General features: G+C 41.4%; 1 long non-coding RNA gene across 2 annotated transcripts; it reads left to right on the top strand.

Annotated features, from left to right (window-relative positions):
• Positions 1 to 490: 490 nt before the first annotated feature.
• LOC135232920 (uncharacterized) lies at positions 491 to 15,448 on the top strand. Of its 2 annotated transcripts, XR_010323536.1 has the most exons (4): positions 926 to 1,131; positions 5,940 to 6,175; positions 6,675 to 6,860; positions 10,412 to 15,448. It is a non-coding gene; the product is annotated as an uncharacterized LOC135232920 (long non-coding RNA). The 2 variants fall into 2 exon arrangements; XR_010323535.1 differs by having other exon boundaries at positions 491 to 1,131; positions 5,940 to 6,860.
• The last annotated feature ends 5,158 nt before the right edge of the window (positions 15,449 to 20,606 follow it).

The following is a 20,606-nucleotide window of genomic DNA, read 5'->3' as shown; positions in this document are numbered from 1 at the left end:
TGAAGCACTGTTGCCTCATCTCTCTTGGAAACGTGACTAATTGAAGTTTCCAGAGGTGAGTTAGGAAATTGGCTTTTGAGTTTAACAATTCTCTGCACATATTCAATCCTAAAGAACCAGCCTACTTTGGCCATAATAATAACCATGAAGAAATTGCACAGGGGTTCTTCATTGGAATCAAGTAATTGACACCCAGCCAATCTGTTTCACTGACTCAGGCATGAATAAGGACTTACAAACGGCTAACAGACCTCAGATACAACTTTGTTTCTAAAGTAAGATGTATTTTGTTATAGTTGCCTAAGAATATTTTGGTGTTTAGGCAAATGATGTTAGATTCACCAGATCAGGTCCAATTCAAAAGCTTTGCAGCAGAAAAGGCGTTCCACAAGAGGGCAGTGTGTTAACATACTGGCACAGCAGATAGTCTACAGGACTCGCGGCTAATTGCAATTGACAACTATAAATACTATAATTAAACACCAATGTTTAAGTTAAATTAATCACTTAAAAGCAATGTTATCTTTACGTATTGATTTCTGTTCAAGGATGTTGAGCAAATAGGGATTAGTAAAACAACATTGTTCTCAAAATATGAGCAGTTTAATGCAAGCTGTCACAGAAATTATAGCTGCCCTGCTAAATACAAAATATTATATTCTTTAACTAGCAAGTCTGCACTAATGCTGAACTAATTGGATATGACTCAAAAAGTGACCACCATGTTGGATTAATAAAAAAAATTAGTATGTTACATAGCATAGGAAGTGACGGAAATCTTTTAATTCTTAGTGAAAATCAACCAACAATTTTTGTATCTTCCCAGGCATTTGTTGAGTGTGAAATATCTATCAGTTAGCACTGGACAGTGATCCCACACACATGGGTCCTCCCATAAATGTTCCTCTTCTATCGTTACACCCCAATAGCAGGAAATGACAGAGCATCGAGAGAGAGGAAGAAGGCTGTGTGCTGGGCAGTGTAGATCCAAAAACCCAAACCCAGTGCCGTCGAGTCGATTCCGACTCATAGCTACCCTATAGGGTAGTCGCTATAGAGTAGAACTGCCCCACAGAGTTTCCAAGGAGCACCTGGCAGATTTGAACTGAAGACCCTTTGGTTAGCAGCCATGTAAGTCAGACACAGGTGTTGTTCACACCTACTTGGGGAGTTTTCCACAAGAGCTTCTGGGCCAACTTGTATAATTTACAGGTTTAATTCTTGTTTTAACTTTTGCTTTAATTCCTATTTTAATTATTTTGAATCTACCTGGATGTTTCCACCATTTTAATCCTTTTACTAGAGTAGGAAAAAAGGAGGAGGGAAGAGAGGGGGCGAAAGAGTGATGCAATTTATTTAGGAGCTATACACAATGAAAACTTTTAAATGACACCTATTTCCTATTCAGGAACTCTGGTGGCACAGTGGTTAAGAGCTATGGCTGCTAACCAAATGGTCTGCAGTTTGAATCCACCAGCTGCTCCTTGGAAACCTTATGGGGCAGTTCTACTCTGTTTTATAGGGTTGTTATGAGTCAGAATTGACTCAACAGTGACGGTTTTGGGTTTGATTATTTTCCTTTCACCCCAGCCCATGACGGATCTCAAGCCAGGAGATGATCAAAAGACCACTCCACTTTTAATTTATTAGGTTTGTTCTTATAAAAGAAATCACACAGAATTTTGCTGGGCTGTAAAACACACGAAAAAGCAAAATGAGCCCGTCCTGCTGATAAGGGCTCAGCTTTCTCCCATAGCTGGCCTCTCCTCTGGCAGCTTTACCCCTCCACAGATTCCACACCCTCTCTCATCCCTTACTCTCACCAAAACTTTCTTTACATCAAAAGCAAGTCTGTTCCTGACTGCTTCCACTTACTCAGGACTCTGATAACAGGGCTTATTTTTTTTATTGATTTATTTGCTACCATGATTGAAGAATATTAAACTTTGAAATCAAGTTTCTCTAGCAAGGTTTTGCTAATCAGCACAAAGTAATTTCTAATCCATGATTCATTCTAAAAACAAAACATACTCAATATCTGATTTAGTAGCAGATGGAAAACAACAGCATTCTACCACTTGTCTATCAGTTTGTCATACTGTGGTTATTTGCGTGTTGCTATGATGCTGGAAGCTATGCCACCAGTATTTCAAATAGCACTAGGGTTACCCATGGTACACAGGCTTCAAAGGAGCTTCTAGACTCTAAGACAGACTAGGAAGAAAAGCCTAGCAATCTGCTTCCAAAAATTAGCCAATGAAAACCCTATGGATTAGGAAACCATATGGAATGGAAAATGTAATAGCTAAAAATATAAACACTAAAGAAATCTATACATAGGAGAAAGAATGCGGAAACTGGAGGGTAGATCAGAAGAACTGATACAGACTGAAGCATAGAGAGAAAAAGAAGGTAAAACAGTAAAGAGCATAAGAGTTGTGTGAACTTAAAAGACAGGTGAATAAGTCTAAAATATAATGTAATCAGAATCTCAGGAGAAAGAGAGAAAATGGGGCAAAAGAATAATTGGAAGAGATAGCAGCCAAGAATTTTCCAAAAATGATGAAAAACATCCAGCTGTAGGTTCAGGAACTGTTGTGATCACTAAAATGAGTAAATAGAAAAATCACACCTAGGCAATTTTAGTAAAAACTGCTGAAAACAAAAGTTAAAGAGAAAAATGTTAAACACAGCCAGAATTAAAAAACTATATTCTCTTCAAGGGAGCAACCAATAACAATGAGAGCTTATTTCTCAACAGAAATACCGGAAAAGCCAGAAGATACATTTACAGAAGGGGTGTGGGGGGAGGAGGGGAGAATACCAACCTAAAATCTATGAGAAAAGAAAAAAATACTCTTCAAAAATTAACATGTACTTTTCTTTTCTCCTTCCTCCTCTTCCCTAACCCATTTATTGCCGCCAGACTTTTGGTTAGCACACCCAGAAGGGGAAAGCCCAGCCTGTTGGGGCCCAGCTTTGGGCTGACACAGTGCTGGAGGGTGTGGCAGGGCCTCAATAGCCAGAGCAGACCTAGCCAACTGCCCTCCCTGGCCTTCCCTTTCCCTTTTGTCAGAGCTGGGCCCAGTGGATGCTAGGAGGACAGCCTGTCTGAAGTGGGGCTTTCTAAGTAACTGGCTTTTCCTCTTTTGTACTTCCCTTCTCCCTCCTTCCCTCCCTGTCTGTCTCTCTGTCTCTCAGAGGTAGGGAGTGCTAAGTTTCTAGCTAGGAGGTAGGTGGATGGATAGCTGGATAGAAACAGTTTAGTTGTGTCTGCATTCGTGTATCTGTGTATGCATAAATGTCTATTTATTTACACACACACACACACACACATACATCCTGGCTTTGTCTGTTGAGAGGTTTTCAAAGGAATGGCCCTTCAGTAGCAGTGACCTTACCTGCCACCCAGATCTTGGTTTCTAAACACCTGTCTCGACCAAAAGGAACCAGATCCTTGGAGAAGTGGCTGACCTCGGTGCTGTGGCAGAGAAAATGTAAGACTAACCTAGGACATCTTACTGTACCAGAAAAGAAGGCAGCATTCATAGAATGGTGAGGTATCAAAGAGACATGGGAGCCAGGTAAACGGTCCCAGTAGCTAACTCTGGGAGAACTTGAGTAGAAAAATAATAAGTTTTAACCCTTTGTATAAATATGAATCTGTGGGCCCAATTAATTGAAGAAATAAATAAACTGGCATTTTGTTATGAAAAGTTAAACAATCTGATTTATTTTCTTGACTTGATGGGACACTGCAGATAAGCAGGCAGACTGGGAGCCGTTCAAAGTTGCTAAAGATGCCACGGTTTGAATGCAGATTACACGGGAAGCCATCCTGAAGCATAATCCGGGAGAAGTGTCGTCTAGAATTAACATAAACCTTTGAGCCAAAAAAGCCCCTTTACTTGGGTTCAGGTTTACTGGTGCACAGAATCCCTTTGCAGTGTTTGAAAACTCAATCTATTTAAAAAACATCAGAGACCATTAATTATGTGAAATAAGATATAACTATAATGTGAAGAGGCACATTTTTAAAAGTCAAAGCATGCTAACAAGGTAATTTCTCCAATAGAATAGTCATGAGTTTTTCAGATCCTTTGAAAAAAGAGTAAAGATGCAACCTAGTGTTGTGCTAAAAGGAATTTTAGTGAAAAGAAAGGGACCAGAACTTAAATATGATATAATGGCTTCTTTGGAGTGGTAGAGAAGTAGGTAAAATTAGACTTGGGAGTCATTATGACTTGAAATCCAATCCTAGTTCTGCCATTCAGTAGCAGCATGACATTGGTCATATTATTTTGCCCTTTTCCACTTAGTTTTCTCATCTTTGAAATCACCATAACTTTTATTACTGCTGTTAGGTTAATGTGCCTGCCAACTTCATACCCATTGCCATCGAGTCAATTCTGACTCATAGCAACCCTATAGCAGAGAGTAGAACTGCCCTATACGGTTTCCAAGGCTGTGATCTTCATGGAAGCACACTGCTACATCTTTATCCCAAGGAGCAGCTCCTTAGCAGCCAAGCACCTAACCGGTGCAACACCAGGGCTCCGTGGTACTTCCTAAGGGCTTCAAAAGTGTTAGCTGGTATTCTCATTAGCTCTAGGCTTAAGTTGTGTGCTTTGAATGTATTATTTTTGATATCTATATGCTCTCAAGCTGAACGACAGTGTGATTTGGTGAACTACTTGGTGGCTGGACATCCTTACTCTAAGACTGTGGGTGAATGTATAACAGAAAAAGGGGGTGAATTTCAAGATCACAAGACAGATGTGCTAAAATATGAATTCATTTTTCTACATCTGAATTTAATTCTTAAAAATCAATAATATATCTGAAGCAAAAGGAATTTAGTCACCTCAAACATTTCAGGTGTAAAGTCAAATAAGGAATGTCTCCTTGGAATTTTTTTTTTAATCAGTTAAGTGAGTTATTCCTTCCGCAAGAGACATTGAACAAGCACGTCCACTATGCCCAGATGTTTGTAATCTCCCACAGTAAGTGCAGGGATTGGGCTGGGATTGCCCTTGAAAACTACAGAGGGGATTTGCCAAAATGGAATCAAAATTGCAAGGCCTAAATAAATCTACGGTTTTACTGTATATATATATGTGTGTGTGTGTATATTTTAGATATGTATAAAATATTCATGTATGTATATATACATAGAGTATCATACAAATTTAAAGTGCTCTGAGGTACACAGTATTAGGCTTTCATTGCCTTCTCTGCCCTCCAGTCCCAGAAGTCCGTGTGCCCTCACCGACTGTGTTCCCTCAGTAAAGCGTTAGCTCCTGTGTGCCTCCCTTGACAACACAGGGAACACATTTGGCTGCTTCCCCTGAGGCAGCAGAGTTTCTGTATGACACTGCCCCCAGGCTATCTGTCTCAACACAAGATGCAGCTACCTCCACTGTGAGAATTATACGCTGCCCCCAAAGTCCCACTCTTTCTCCTGTGCTGTGGCCATGCTAGGTGGGTGATGGTGAGCCTGCTTTACAAGGCTTGTCACACCCTGGCTCCATCTGAGAATCAAAGCACAGAGGCTCTAGGAGATGAAGAGCCCATCCTTAATTCTCTCTAAGTCTTGCACTTGAGGGCAAGGAGGGCTGGCCAGAAGGGAGAGAGGCAGAGCTCAGGGCTTTCAGACCACTTCTAAATTTATTCCACTTACTCCAGGCCAGATAACCTTTATCCAGCGTGCATAGGTGGACTTTCTAAAACCCCTTCATTTGCTCATCTTATCTACTGTTTATAGAATGATTCTTTGACAGGTTTCCAAGGAGCTTAGTCATTTAAGTTTCAAAATGGCTGGTTCTTGAAAACTTGGGTATTCGAGATTTTTTTTTCTGCTATGAGACTCAAGAATCTTTTTGGAAATTCAAAGCCAAAAAATTGACTTCCGTTCTGAGTCCTTTTGTGTCTTCCTTCAGAAAATGTCCCCGGAAGTAAAGAATGTCAGTGACTCGGTGGTGGAAGGATAAAAGTCAAGAAGGCACACAGTGATGAGATGCTGGCGGTCAGGGAGGACGTCGACAGCCCACAATGTTATCCCGCAACAGGAACAAGGTCAGGCAGCCACCTGGATGAACACATCAAGATCCTACTTCTCTTAAATCTGTGTCCAGATCTTGAGTGGACCCAGCTCTGAACACGATACTTCAAGGACGTTAGTAAACTCAACTCTACCTAAAGGGGGTGTTAAAAAAAAAGGGGGGGGGTGTTATGGAGCAGAAAACCATGTCATAAGAGAACTGGTTAAAGAAATTGAGGAGCTGAATGGAGATTAGATTTCTATTTAGGTTCCAAAGATGAATTAGGAGAAATGAATAAGTTTTAGGAATACAGCAAGTATGAGTTTCTTAAAAATGTTTTTAAATAGTTTGGGTGAATATAAAAATAATACAGACTTCCCATTAAACATGAGAGATTGCCCATGAACTTTTATATCCTCACTCTGCGGGAGCCCTGGTAAAAATACAGGAAAGAATGGGAAAGGTAGAAACCCATTAAGATAATGAGAGAAGAAACAATAGCAGAAGAGAGATTTTATTCAATGTGGAGGACCAGAAAGCAAATTGGAAAGCAGTTAGTGGGGAAGGAGAAAGAGGGGGTTTCCAACAAGAAAATGAACCATTAGTCACCCAGATGAACTTGAAATGGCCTAGGATTTTGAGGTACCACGTGCTGTAGAATAAGGCATGAAGCTGAAAACAGAAGTTTGAGAGGCTTTACACGGAGGAGTTGGATGCGTGTTTCCTGACCCCCAGGCCCTGCAGCCAGGCAGCACCTCCAACTCATCACTCCACTGTCAACAGACATTTATTACCCTGGAGACGGATGGAGCACAGAAGGTAGGAATGAGCCTCAGGTCTGCCAGTGGCATAGTGAATAAATGTGTGGCCACAGAAGAGTGGAATCTCAGATCCCTTCTTTCCCACTCCCATGCCACCTCTCTTCTCAGAAGATGGGAGATTGGAGAATTTTTTTTATAAAAGCTGAATAGCGGGGCGGGAAGGGGGCGGGGCAGGGAGGAGATACAGGAGGCATTTCCAGAAACTGACATTTGAGGATCTCTCAAAAATAAAGGCTTTTCCATGCCTCTCCCCGTAGTAAACCCTATCAATCAACAAGCCAAGCTACAGTTGGAGCTTCCGAATAGATTTTTAGAAACTTACTTTTAAATTAGAACAAAGATCCAAAGACATACACTTAAAAGAAATTCCAACATGTTAGAGACCAACACAAACAAATACAATAAGGAAACCTGTGGAAAGACAGACAACGCAGGGAGCAAAACAAACCAGAAAAACTCCACTATAAGTAACACACTCAGTGATGTGCATGAAATGTTACGTCCAGCAGATGCAGAAACACTGCAGCAAATAATGGTTACAAGACATATTATATATGCTTCATAACATTTATATGCATACCTATAAATCCTCAATGAGATGCACTGACACAATAGTGGGAACAACGGACACAAGTATACCAACGATCGTGAAGATGGCACAAAAAGGGGCAACTTCTCATTCTGTTATACATAAGGTCACAGGAAGTTGAAGCCAACTGGGCAGCAACGAACAACAATAACATATACCTATATATAAGGGCCCTGGTGGCACAGTGGTTAAGTGCTTGGCGGCTAACCAAAAAGTCAGCAGTTTGAATCCACCAAGTGCTCCCTGGAGACCCTATGGGGCAGTTTTACTCTTATAGGGTCGCTATGAGTCAGAATCAACTTTACAGCAATGGGTTTATGTAACTACTGGGTGATGCTGCCTTTTCCTTGTTCTTCTTCCTCTCTACATGTCAGTGGTGGAATCTGGGTGTTTTTGTCAGGCTCTATTCTGCTTCTGTACTTCAACTCACAGGTGGAGCCCTCCTGAAATGGATTCACTACTTTAGAGAGAGTTTTTCTGGCTCTGTCTGAAGGTTCAATCCTGTAGCTACTCTAAATATGCAGTAACAATCCCCACTGGCCCAGCTAACTTCACAGACACTCTCTGATTTACTTACCCTGATGACTGTCCCTTGGCCTCCTACTCCTCACACATTTGTGGGCCCTTAACTTACTAATTGTTCAGGACTTCTGTGGAAAGAAAGACGCTGGCATCTGCTGGAGTCCCCTTCTGTGCCTGAAGAAATGTGAAGGACAGCTATGATGTCAGTTTAACTAAAAGGCCTAAGAAGATGCCGAGACACTGGACCGAATTAAGATTTTCTCCATCTCCAGCTGTATTAACTCCCAAAAGGGAGAGCAAAAAGTGTTAGAGAAAAGGCATGAATAGGCGTCATCTTCATATTGTCGATGAATCAGAATGTTGTTCAGACCCGTGGACCATTGGAAGAACGGAATTTCCCTGTCTTTATTTTCTCATGTTAAGAAAGGAGAAGTTCCTGCCAGAACTGGTAGCCTCGATCATTGTCTACCATCTATATTATCTTCTAAATATACTTTTAAGAATGAATATGCAAATAACAGCAATATTTTGTGACTTTTTTGGGCATCACGAAAGCTGTAACAAAGACAATGCCAGCTTTCTAATGCTCTCTCTTATCCCAGTATGAAAATACAACGGAGACACTGTAAACCGTAGACAGAGAAACTTTGTGTACATTTTTACTCCTGCCAGTATGAAAGTTTTTAACATGATTAGGCAAAATATTGACAAATTCCTTTAAAAAGACAAGTTTTTCCTTAAAATTGAAGTAACCACTGAGGACAAACTGGAATTTCTTTGCCTGAGTTTCCCATCCAGTTTAACCATCAATATTATTTACCACTGCTCGCTAAACTACTACAGTCAGACATGTTTCTGAGTGTCCCACACAGCCTCTAACCCAAGGTCTTCTCATTTCAAACTCCCTCTGCCCTTCACCTCTCCATATCCTCCCAGCCTCACTCAAGCCAGCTTGTCCAGTGCTTTCTATGAACACCGGCCCACACTCAGTCTTCGTTTCTCCAGACGTAGCTTACCTTTTTTTTTTTTTTTTTTTTTTTGGCATCTCATGCTTTAACATGTAACTGTACCCTACTTATTTCATGCAAATTAATCACATTTCTTCATTCTTCAGTGTGAAAAATGTAAACTCCTTGAAGGCAGAAAACCTGCCTTATAATTTTTTCACAGTTTGGAGGGAAAATTCTCTTTTTTTTCTTTCAGAATCAACAATGTGGATAAGAAAGATGAAGTTCTACCCTTAAGGAGTTTAACATTCTTGGGACATGGGAGGGGCAGGACAGAAAGGAGACAGTACTCCAATAGATAAAATATAATCTTTGTCATTACAGATAAAGATAAATGAAATGGGTGAAATGGACATTGCTAAAAAAAAGGATATCATGTTCAGTAAAGTAGAGGGTCAGTGAAAATGAGGGAAAGCCTTAATGGATGGACTGACAACTACGACGACAGACTCAAACATACCAAGGATCACGAAGATGGTGCAAGACCAGCAACTTTCCATTCTATTATACGTAAGATTCCAACTCATGGTGACCCTATGTACAACAGGACAAAACATTGCCTGGTCTTGTGCCGTCTTCATAATCCTTGTTATGTTTGAGCCCATTGTTGCAGCCACTGTGTCAATCCATCTCACTGAGGATCTTCCTCTTTTTCATGACTCTCTACCAAGCACAATGTCCTTCTCTAGGGACTGGTACTTCCTGATAATGTGTCCAAAGCATGTGAAACATAGTCTCATCATCCTTGCTTCTAATGAGCATTCTGACTCATTCCGACACAGACGTGTTTGTTTTCCTGGCAAAACCACCCAGTGCCCTTGAGTCGATTCTGGCTCATATTGACCCTATAGGACGGAGTAGAACTGCCCCACAGAGTTTCCAAGGAGCGCCTGGCAGATTCGAAATGCCGACCCTTTGGTTCACAGCCGTGGCACTTAACCACAGAACATGGTATATTCAATATTCTTTGCCAACACTGTAATTCAAAGGCATCAATTCTTTTTCGGTCTTCCTTATTCATTGTCCAGCTTTTGCATGCATATGATGCGATTAAAAATACCATGGCTTAGATCAGGCTCACCTTAGTCCTCAAAGTGACATTTTTGCTTTTCAACACTTTAAAGAGGTCTTTTGCAGCAGACTTGTCCAGTGCAATACGTCATTTGATTCTTGACTGCTGCTTCCATGGGTATTGATTGTGGACCCAAGTAAAATGAACCAATAGGTACTCTAAAAATACAATGTTTAAAACTTTTCTACAAAGGATCTCATTGCATCCATAGGGATCAGGGTGGCTTCATCGTTAGAAGGGGATTACTGAAGCTAAATGTTTCTAAATAAATATTGTAATACATAATACAGTTTTTAGAAAATGGTTGCTTTTTCACTTCCACCTTCCAAATTTTGTATAAATTTCTCTTATTTCCACAGGAACTTGGAACCATTCAGTGAAGGAAATTCAGAGAAACATCATTTCAGTTTAGCTAAACTGACACAGTACAAAGTCACCCCTGGAAGAAAAACAAAGAAATAGTGATAGTGAAGAATCATAGAGATTTGGTAAAGGCACTTACAATGGCATTAAAGGGGTATGAGAACCGTATTGAAGGAACATTGTGTCTGTGTCATGGATTGAATTGCGTCCCCAAAAATGTCTCAGCTTGGTTAGGTATTTCTGTTATAGCAGCACTAGATGACTAAGGCAGTCTGGCTGGAGGATAGGTGATGAAAGGCTAAAAGAAGGTAACGCTTCAAGCTGGGTCTGAAATGATGTGCAGGAGTTATCCAGGTGGGAAATGGGCAGAGTGGAGTGGGATATCAGGGGAGGACAACAGCACGAGCAAGGGCATAGGGGGTGAGAGTCAATGGTGAGGAAAAGAGTGGTCAAACTGGCATGGCACCAAGGGATATCTCCTGAGAGAAGGTAATGTGCAGGAGAATGGGAGCAGGGACAGACCGTGATATTGCCTGTGAGCAATACAGAGTTGATGAAATATCAAATGTATGGACTAAAGGGTATGCCAAGCAATCATTTTTTTACTATCCTCAGTATGCAACATAGGGCCCAGCACAAAATGCATAAGTTATCAACGAAGGCACAGTAGTTAAGAGCTCGGCTGCTAACCAAAAGGTCAGCAGTTCAAATCCACCAGCTGCTGCTTAGAAATCCTATGGGGCAGTTCTACTCTGTCCTATAGGGTTGTTATGAGCCAGAATCAACTAGATGGCAACAGGATTGGTTTGCTTTTTTGAATGTCTCAAGAAAAAAAAATTATCAAGTAAAACAAAACAATTTCACTTAGCACTAAGCCTGGCACATAGTATGTATTCAGCAAACATTGGATGAATGACTGAATGAGTTAATAAATGAAACTCACCAGCTCTTCTTTTACATGTTTAAAAAACATTTTTCTACCATGTAGACAAATGCTCTAAGGTGGGCAGGAAGTCACAGAAACGTTCACTTGTTGATTTTAATCCTAAATTATGAGACTGGTACTGTACAGATGCAGCTACAAAGACATACTGCTCATTAGAAATTAATATGGCTGATGAAATTCTCCTCAATTATTAATATTGATGTTGTCTTAGTCATCTAGTGCTGCTGTAACAGAAATACCACAAGTGGATGGTTTTAACAAACAAATTTATTCTCTCACAGTCTAGGAGGCTAGAAGTCGGAATTCAGGGCGCCAGCTCCAGGGAAGGGCTTTCTCTCTCTCTCTCAGCCCTGGGGGGAGGTCCTTGTCATCAATCTTCCCCTGGTCTAGGAGCTTCTCAGCACAGGGACCCCGGTCCAAAGGACACTGTCATCTCCTGGCCCTTGTTTCTTGGTGGTATGAGGTCTCCTCTCTTCTTCTCATTTTTCTCTTCTATATCTCAAAAGAGATTGGCTTAAGACCAAACCTAATCCTACTCCTGCCTCATTAACATCATAGAAGTCGGGTTTACAACAAACAGGAAAACCACATCAGAGGACAAAACAGTGGACAATCACACAGTACCGGGAATCACGGCCCAGCCAGGTTGACAGATACTCTGAGGGGGTACAATTCCATCCATAACAGATATCTTTCTCCTTCTGAACGGTATGTTTTGTGGACTATCTGTTAGTTGATGGTCCAGATGTGTAGGCTGAGGCTGCCTATTGTATTGTTGTTGTGATTTGTTTTGATGTATAAAAACATTTACCTTATGTTTCTGATCAGATATTACAAAAAACTCTCCCCAGCCTACTGTTTTCTTCAAAACACAAACCAACAAAAACCTGCCATGCCTGACTGCCATTGTTCAGTTCATTTGGCAACAGTGACTTTAACAGTATTTGTGGCATTGTCTGTCATCATCAGAAATCTTGATTTTCCCCAGAGTAAAGTCATAGCGTATTCATTGTTTGCTCTTTCAGTGTGTGATGCCCGGATGTCCCAAGGAGAGTTTCTGGGTGAATTTACCTGTCGGTTCACGGGATTTGTCATAGCAGCCAGAGGCCCGAGGTTTTATTGAACACTGACTAACCGAGGCATGCCTAAACAGAACGCAAGAAACTCAGTTGCCAGAGTTTAAGTTTGACCAAAGTTTAGCCTTAAAAACCTAACCGCTCCTAAATTAAAACTTCCCTGTAACCTTATTATCTACCGGTGGTGTCATGGATTGAATCGTGTCACCAAAAAAAGTGTGTAAATTTGGCTAGGCTATGATTCCCAGTATTGTGTGCTTGTCCACCATTTTGTCATCTGATGTGATTTTCCTATGTGTTATAAATCCTACCTCTATGATGTTAATGAGGTGGGATTAGTGGAAGTTATGTTATTGAGGGAGGATTCAATCTACAAGATTAGGTTGTGTCTTAAATCAATCTCTTTTGAGACATAAAAGAGAGAAGGGAGCAGAGAGACATGGGGACTTCATACCATCAAGAAACAAGAGCCAGGAGAATAGCACATCCTCTGAACCCATGGCCTCTGAGCTGAGAAGCTCCTCAACTGGAGAAGATTGATGACAAGGACATTCCCCCAGAGCTGACAGAGAAAGCCTTCCCCTGGATTCAAACTTCTAGCCTCCTAGACTGTGAGAGAATAAATTTCTCTTTGTTAAAGACATACACTTATGGCATTTCTGTTACAGCAGCACTAGATGACTAAGACAGGTGGGATAAGTAGGGTTCCTTTGTGATCCAAAGCACCTCATTAACCTACAGTCTCATTTATAGTGTAGTCCTGAAGCAAAAATTCTGAAAGTGGGAATATTCTTCCTGAGCCTCTATCGTTCACCTTGTTCTCATTCTTGTTTCCACCCATCCTCGTTGTCCACTCCAAATGATGAAAAATATCAAGAACATAAGGCTACCAAAGAAACTGCGGAGGGCAGAAACACAATATAAAGAGTTTAATAATTATGTTCCCCAGAGCTATACGATGTTGTTAAGACAATTTATGTGCCTTACTTTCCATGACTTGATTACAAGTGCTTTCTGCCTGAAGCTGGAGGTATTACTAGCCAAACTTCTCTTTCCCATATGAACAGTGTTGTTGTTGTTGTTGTTGTTGTTGTTGTTGGGTGCCATTGCATCAGTTCCGACTCAGAGAGCCTATGTGCAACAGGGGGAAACGCAGGCCAATCCTGTGCCATGCTCACGATCCTTACTGTTTAAGTCTATTGTTGCAGCCACTGTGTCAATCCATCTAGCTGAAGGTCTTCCTCTTTTTCACTGACGCTCTACTTTGCCAAGCATGATGTCTTTCTCCAGGGACTGGTCCCTCCTGATAATATGTCCAAAGTACATACAATAAATGGACAATAAACACAGGTATATTGAATCCGTGAGGGAGGAGGATGTAAGGGAAGGTTGTAGAGGGACAGAATACCTGGGTTCTCATTCTAGCTCCTCCACCTGTTACCAGCCCGTAACTCGGGGAGTGAGCCATTTATTATCACTGATTCCGTTTTATCATGTGTAAATGTCTATGATCCTTTCTGCCTTGCCTCCCTAACAGAACTATTGTTAGTAATGAATGACTTCATGTCAAAGCACTTTGAGAACCCTAATGTGCTATATGGATAACAAGTATTATTACTGCTTTAATTTAGGTCCTGATAGTATATAAATAAGAAATATTACAAAAAATAAGTACCCCAAGACTAGCAAGCAATAGTTCAAAGTTCTTGAGGGTGTAATCATAAAACTGAGACACAATAATGATGCTTCTAAAGTTGGCCAAATTTATACAAATACAAAAATTCAATGGTGAAACAATTCTCTTGGATGAGAAACCTTTGCTATTAGGATCATTTAGTAATGAGTCAGTGGAATTAGGCAGTAAGAGACTTGGCACGTGGATTTAGTGGGACCACTGGGTTTCTGCTAGGGACCTTGTGATGGTTAATTTCATGTGTCAGCTAGGGTATGACTCACAGTGGCTTAGCCAAACACTAGACTAGTTGCTGTTCCATAATATGAAGTAGTGTAATGTAACCACTTTCCATTGTATAATTTAATGTAATCAATCAATCAGTTGGGAGGAGGAGTTCCTTAGGATGTGGTCTGCCTCCAGGCTATAAATGGGTATTTTGACAGAACTCACTCTCTGTCTCTCTCCACGTTGCATTCTTCCCATCTCCTGATATAGGGATCTTGACATGAAAACCTGCAGAAGTCTGCAGTCTGCTGCCTGACCTGTGGATTCTGCCTTTGAAGGCCAAATTTTATTTCTAGTCCTTAGACTCATTAGCAGTATAACCACAGAGCCACACTGAGCTTATTTCCAAAATAAATAAGTTAGATTATTATCATTAGGTGTTGTCAAGTTGGTTCTGACTCACAGTGATCCTGTGTACAACAGAATGAAACACGGCCCAGTCCTGCACCATCCTCACAACCACTGTTATGCTTGAGCCCATTGTTGCAGCCACTGTGTCAACCCACCTCATTGAGGGTCTTCCTCTTTTTTGCTGATCCTCTACTTTACCAAGCATGATGTTCTGCTTCAGTGACTGGTCCCTCCTGATAACATGCCCAAAGTACCTGAGATGAAGTCTTGCCATCCTTGCTTCCAAGGAGCATTCTGGCTGTACTTCTTCTAAGTTCGATTGGTTTGTTCTTCTGACAGTCCATAGTATAGACAGGCTGGATAGATTAGACAGACAGATAAATAAAAGCTGACTATCCTTCTTTCTCCTAGACTATGAACTCTGTGAGAGTAGTGAAGACGATAACATATCATTTCACATTTCTAACCCAGTTATGTAGCTTACCATAGGCACAGAGTGGACATCCAATAAGTGTTCATTAAATGAATAAATATGATCCCAGGGGACCTCTCCACGTACAATTTAACACTTGTTTGCTCCTCTGAGCTCTTGCATGGAGCAAACTTGCCGGCACACTCTCCACCAGGCACTGTTTGTGGTGAACAATTCAGTGCTGGTGGCTTACCATGAATTCCCCACCTTGCTGGGAGTTCTGTGGCCCTCAAGACATTTTTTTTTAATATGTAGAATTTACAATTTAATGTTTAAATTCATCAGTACTCGCCCTACAGGGTTGTGTTCAAGTGCATCAGCCTAGAATACAATTTCAACCTAATTGTCTTAGTTACTTAGTGCTGCTATAACAGAAATACCACAAGTGGATGGCTTTCACAAGCAGAAATTTTTTCTTTCACAGTTTAGGAGGCTAAACTGTGAAAGAATTCAGGGCACCAGCTCCAGCGGAAGGCTTTTTCTCTCTGTCAGCTCTGAGGAAGGTCCTTGTCATCATCTTCCCCTTGGTCTAGGCGGCTCTCAGCACAGAGACTCTGGGTCCAAAGGACGCGCTCCTTTCCTAGCTCGTTCTTGGTGGTGGTGAGGTCCCTCTTCCCTCTGCTTGCTTCTCTTTCCTTTTATCTCTTATAAGATAAAAGGTGTGACTCAAGCAAGGGTATGTCTTGAGTGAGGTGGTGACTTGAGCCACAACCTTTAGTAAGGGTGTGACTGATGCACTCCACTGTAATCCTGAGGTTTAGGGTTTACCACACATGCAATACCACAAGATGGAAGACAATTACACAATACTGGATAGCATGGCTTGGCCAAGTCGACACATATTTTGGCGGGATACAGCTCAAACCATGACAGTTATCTAGTGCTGCTATAACAGAAATATCACAAGTGGATGGCTTTAACAAATTTATTTTCTCAGAGTTTAAGAGGCCAGACATCTGAATTCAGGGTGCCGGCTCTTGGGAAAAGCTTTTTCCCTCTGTGGGCTCTGGAGGACGGTCCTTGTCTCTTCTGAGCTTCTGCTCCTGGGCGATCTTCATGTGGCTTGGCATCTCTCTTCCCCATCTCTGCTTCCTCCCTTGCTCATTTAATCTCTTTTATAGCTAAAAAAATGGACTCAAGACACTCCTTACACTAATCCTGTTCCATTCACATGACAAAGACAACCCATTCCCAAATGGAATTATAACCACAGGCATAGAGGTTAGGATTTACAACACATATTTTGGGAGGGGGACACAGTTCAAATCCATTACACTAATCCGTGCCACCTTTCCGTTTCATTTCCAGCAGCTCCCTCCCCTCCCCTCCCCTCCCCTGACCTCGCTGCCTTCCGAGGTGCTGCACAGACCAGTCCTGCTGCCTTCTCCTCTCATACCCTCCACCCCAAATCTCAAGCCGGTCTTTTGTGCCCTGCAAATCTCCTACTTACCTTCCGCGTAACGCCCCTGATAATTTAATATCTTTGTTTTTACCAAAACAGCTACGAAGCTCAATAAAATGCCTGCATCTGAAATTGATAGCGACGGCTTTTAAATCCGCTTTTCAGCTTTACTTTATTAACCTTCGGATTTCTGTACACACAGGTTTTAATTTATAACAAGTACATGCAAAGTAACGATTTAAATTTACAAGTAATATTTCAGGATGAAGTATAAAGAGATGAAACTCTTTTGTGGACCTTATCTATTCTTTTCAATTATTTGTTAATTATGTACTTTAGTTAAGGACTTAATTGCTTCCACATTGAACTTCAATCTACCTTGAGCATAAAGCAAACAAAGGTTTGGTAGCCAGTCTTCTGTAAAAACAAAAAGACTGACTTATAATAGCAAACACTTGGAAAAAAAAATAGTGCTTATTAGGTGGCAGGCATAGTTCTAAGTTCTTTGTTCACTGAATATATTAACTCAGCGAATTCCGACAAGAGTCCTAGAAGATAAACAGAGGCAATATTCAAAATATAAAGTAACCAGCTCAGTACAACATGAATTGCTGGATCCAGGGAGTTGTAGAAAATCAGCTATTTATCAAGTGCTTTGGGAGTATTTTAACGTTTAACAACTCAGTGTAGCCACACTGGTGCGCGCGTGCGGCCTCGATGTCAGCGTTTGGTGGCAGGCACAGTTCTTAGCCCAACCCTACAGTAAAATGACACATGCAGAAATTAAGCAACTTGCCCAGGATCTCGCAGATAGAAAGTGTGTAGAAGGAGTGGCTTAGTCTGGCTTCCACAACTGAGCTCATAACCTCTATACTGTTCATACTGCTTTCATTTTAAGACTGGAAATGGGCTGTCTCAATAGGTCAAAATATTGTTTTAATAATCCATGCATTTTTCCCACTTAGTATGAAAGTTTTCAAACTATAGAAAACATTAAAAAATAATAAAATACTCAAATACCAAACACTAGATTCAACAATTATTTTTATGTTTTGTCGTATTTACTTTATGTCACTGCATTATATACATATACACACATTAACACATTGCTGAGCTGTTTCTAAGCTGCCACTGTCATTTAACTTGGGCCCAGTACTTCAGCACACTTCTCTTAAATAAAAGAACATAATCATGATAACTCTTTAACCTGTATAAGAAAATTAACAATTACCTAATATCATCTAATTAGGAGCCCTGGTGGTGAAGTGGTTAAGACCTATGGCTGCTAACCAAAAGGTCGGCAGTTCAAATCCACCAGGTGCTCCTTGGAAACCCTATAGGGCAGTTCTACTCTGTCCTCTAGGGTCTCTATGAATCAGAATCGACTCGACGCCAATGGGTTCGGCCTATACTTATTACCTTGAGTCCTATGTAAAAATAAGCATCCCTCATCAACCGCGACTCTATCTGCTTTGAAATATACCTTTTGTAGTAAGGACCTTCTAGTGAGCATTCACGGAATCTCTGGCTAGTGTAAACGGTTAATGTGCCAGCCAAAACGTTGGCGTTTCAAGTCCACCCAGAGGTACCTCAGAGGAAAGGCCTCGCAATCTACTTTGGGATGATCAGCCGTTGACAACCCTATGGAGCCCAGTTCTGCTCTGACACTGGTGGGGTCACCGTGAGTTGGAGTTGACTCAACAGTGACTGGTTAGTGCGCATTTGCAGGGGACACAGAACTTGGGACCCTTCTGAAAGATCCACGTCCACATATGTCCTTCCGAAAACTGTTTACCATCTAAATCTGCTGTTGATCCCACATTTTTTCATCTTCAGTTAGTCAGAGGAAACGGTCCAGGAGAAAACTTAATAGAAAGCAGAGCGGAAGCCGTGCACAGGGACTGTGAACAAGTCATTCTTGAAATCTACCTTTGGTGCCTGCTCAGGCTGCTCCCGTACGCACCACCTCCCCCTGAGGATGCAGTGGAACTGGGGAGTCCTCTAGGTGGGCTTGGAGAGGGGGCGGGGATGGGTAATACACTGTTTTCATATCTCTGCTTCCTCCTCCTTCCAGCCCCTAGCTGCTATGGTCTTGGGGACAGCAAGGAGAGACCAGGTCATCTTACAAATCACGCCGTGGTGGGGGGGGTCCCTGGCCTTACTCTGATCAGACCTGGTTTTGTCTGTTCCCAGAGGCCTGTACTTCCACTGTACTGATCTTCGTTAAGTGGTACCCATAGTTTTCCTGGGGGTGGCATTCAGCTTCACTCCAGCCCTTTGCAATGCTGAGGAGTCCCTCAGAAAGGGACATAGAAGTCTCCCTTTGGTGCTGCCAACATCTATACCCAGTCCCCTTTCCCCATCTCACAACCTGGACTGGCAGCCTCCTGGAAAGTCACACAGCTCCCGTTCCCCTTCTAGCTTCATTTCTTCACATGCAGTCCCAGGCATCCCTGGAGTGTCCTGTCACACCCTGTGAAAGCCACGAAAAGACAACATGGGTGTCATTGTCACCATCTTTTTAGGTAAACCACACCAGAATCTCTCCAAACTCTGCTGGAATAAGCTACTTTTGAGGACCTTCTACTTTCAAAAATCTCCAGAAGCAGACCCCCAAAACTTCAGAACCCCATGTTCCAAGAATCCTCTCAGTGCGGTCTTCTTTGATGGTGACAACAGGGTGGGCCAAGGAAGGGCTTCAGCTCAGTAAGCATCCAGCTAGGAACAGGACACCAATCCCCCTTTCTTGCAGGTACCCCAGTCTCTATGAAAGACTTTCTTGGAGTTCTTCCACCTCACCTAGGTGAGCAAGTAAGTGCTCGTGATGGACAGTGGACAAGGCTCACCAGGTCAATGACACACAGGCTCCTTTCCTTCTTCTTCCTCCTATGTGAATAAGTGATTATGGGAATAAATGGGTTTTTTTTTTTTTTTCTGGTGGTGTAGTGGTTAAGAGCTATGGTTGCTAACCAAAAAGGTCAGCAGTTCGAATCTACCAGGTGCTCCTTGGAAACTGTACGGGGCAGTTCTGCTCTGTCCTATAGGGTCAACATGAGTTGTAATCGACTTGACGGCAATGGGTGTTAGTAGGACTGGTTGTCCAGCTGTCCTTTGGGAGAGGTGTCTAACCTCAGGTTTTACTACCCATTTTAGACTATGAGACATGTAAAATATCATGTCCTCCACTTTGAGACTTGGATACTATTTTAAAACAACGGGAAATGCTGTTGTCATTATCTTCTTTTTTACGTAAAATGTTAACACAGGCACCTTCCAAATTCCAAGGGCTTTTGTTGTCGCTGTTGTTTTTGTTTGTCTTTTTTTTTGTCTGTTTGTAAGCTTTTAGCAGGGGTGGAAGAACTATTCATTCTCCTGAAGATGTGGATGTAAATTCCAGCAAACATAACATACACATAATGCTGAAACCAAGGTTTACTTTTGCAATTATTCTAAGAATACATTCTATTTTGAGAGCAATATCTCTTCTCTTTTTGGAATATACCAAGGTTAACTGAAATGGCCACAATTACTTATTTCCTTTAATTAATATTCATTGAGCACATACTAAAATGAAATAATGTTTATGAGGCCTACGTTATAAATTAAAACATGATACAAGTAGGTATTACTGTTTTCTCTGCTGTAGTAATTACCCTAAGGTTAATCACTGTTTCTTTCCTGGTGTTTTAAACAGAAGCATAAATAACTTTTTTCTTTTCTTTAAGTAAATTGAATATATTAATAAGAATTTTGCTCAGATCTTTGAATAAAATTTACACTAATTTCCGGTTTGTTCTCTGCCCCAATACACCTAAGCTATATGACAGTCTCTCATTCATAACCATGGCGCAATATAAGGGGTTGAGGGGAAGGAAGCCAAGCTGGGAATGGAATTTTCCAGAATAGGACAATGGATCAATGGAAGGGGATATATGAGGTAAAAAAAAGTCCTCAAGTGATTCTGATATGCCCCTCTCCCCCTCT

Source organism: Loxodonta africana, chromosome 12, assembly GCF_030014295.1.
Source record: "Loxodonta africana isolate mLoxAfr1 chromosome 12, mLoxAfr1.hap2, whole genome shotgun sequence".
Taxonomy (NCBI): Eukaryota; Metazoa; Chordata; class Mammalia; order Proboscidea; family Elephantidae; genus Loxodonta; species Loxodonta africana.
The sequence above is the reverse complement of the archived record's forward strand: the minus strand, read 5'-3'. Positions and strand labels throughout refer to the sequence as shown.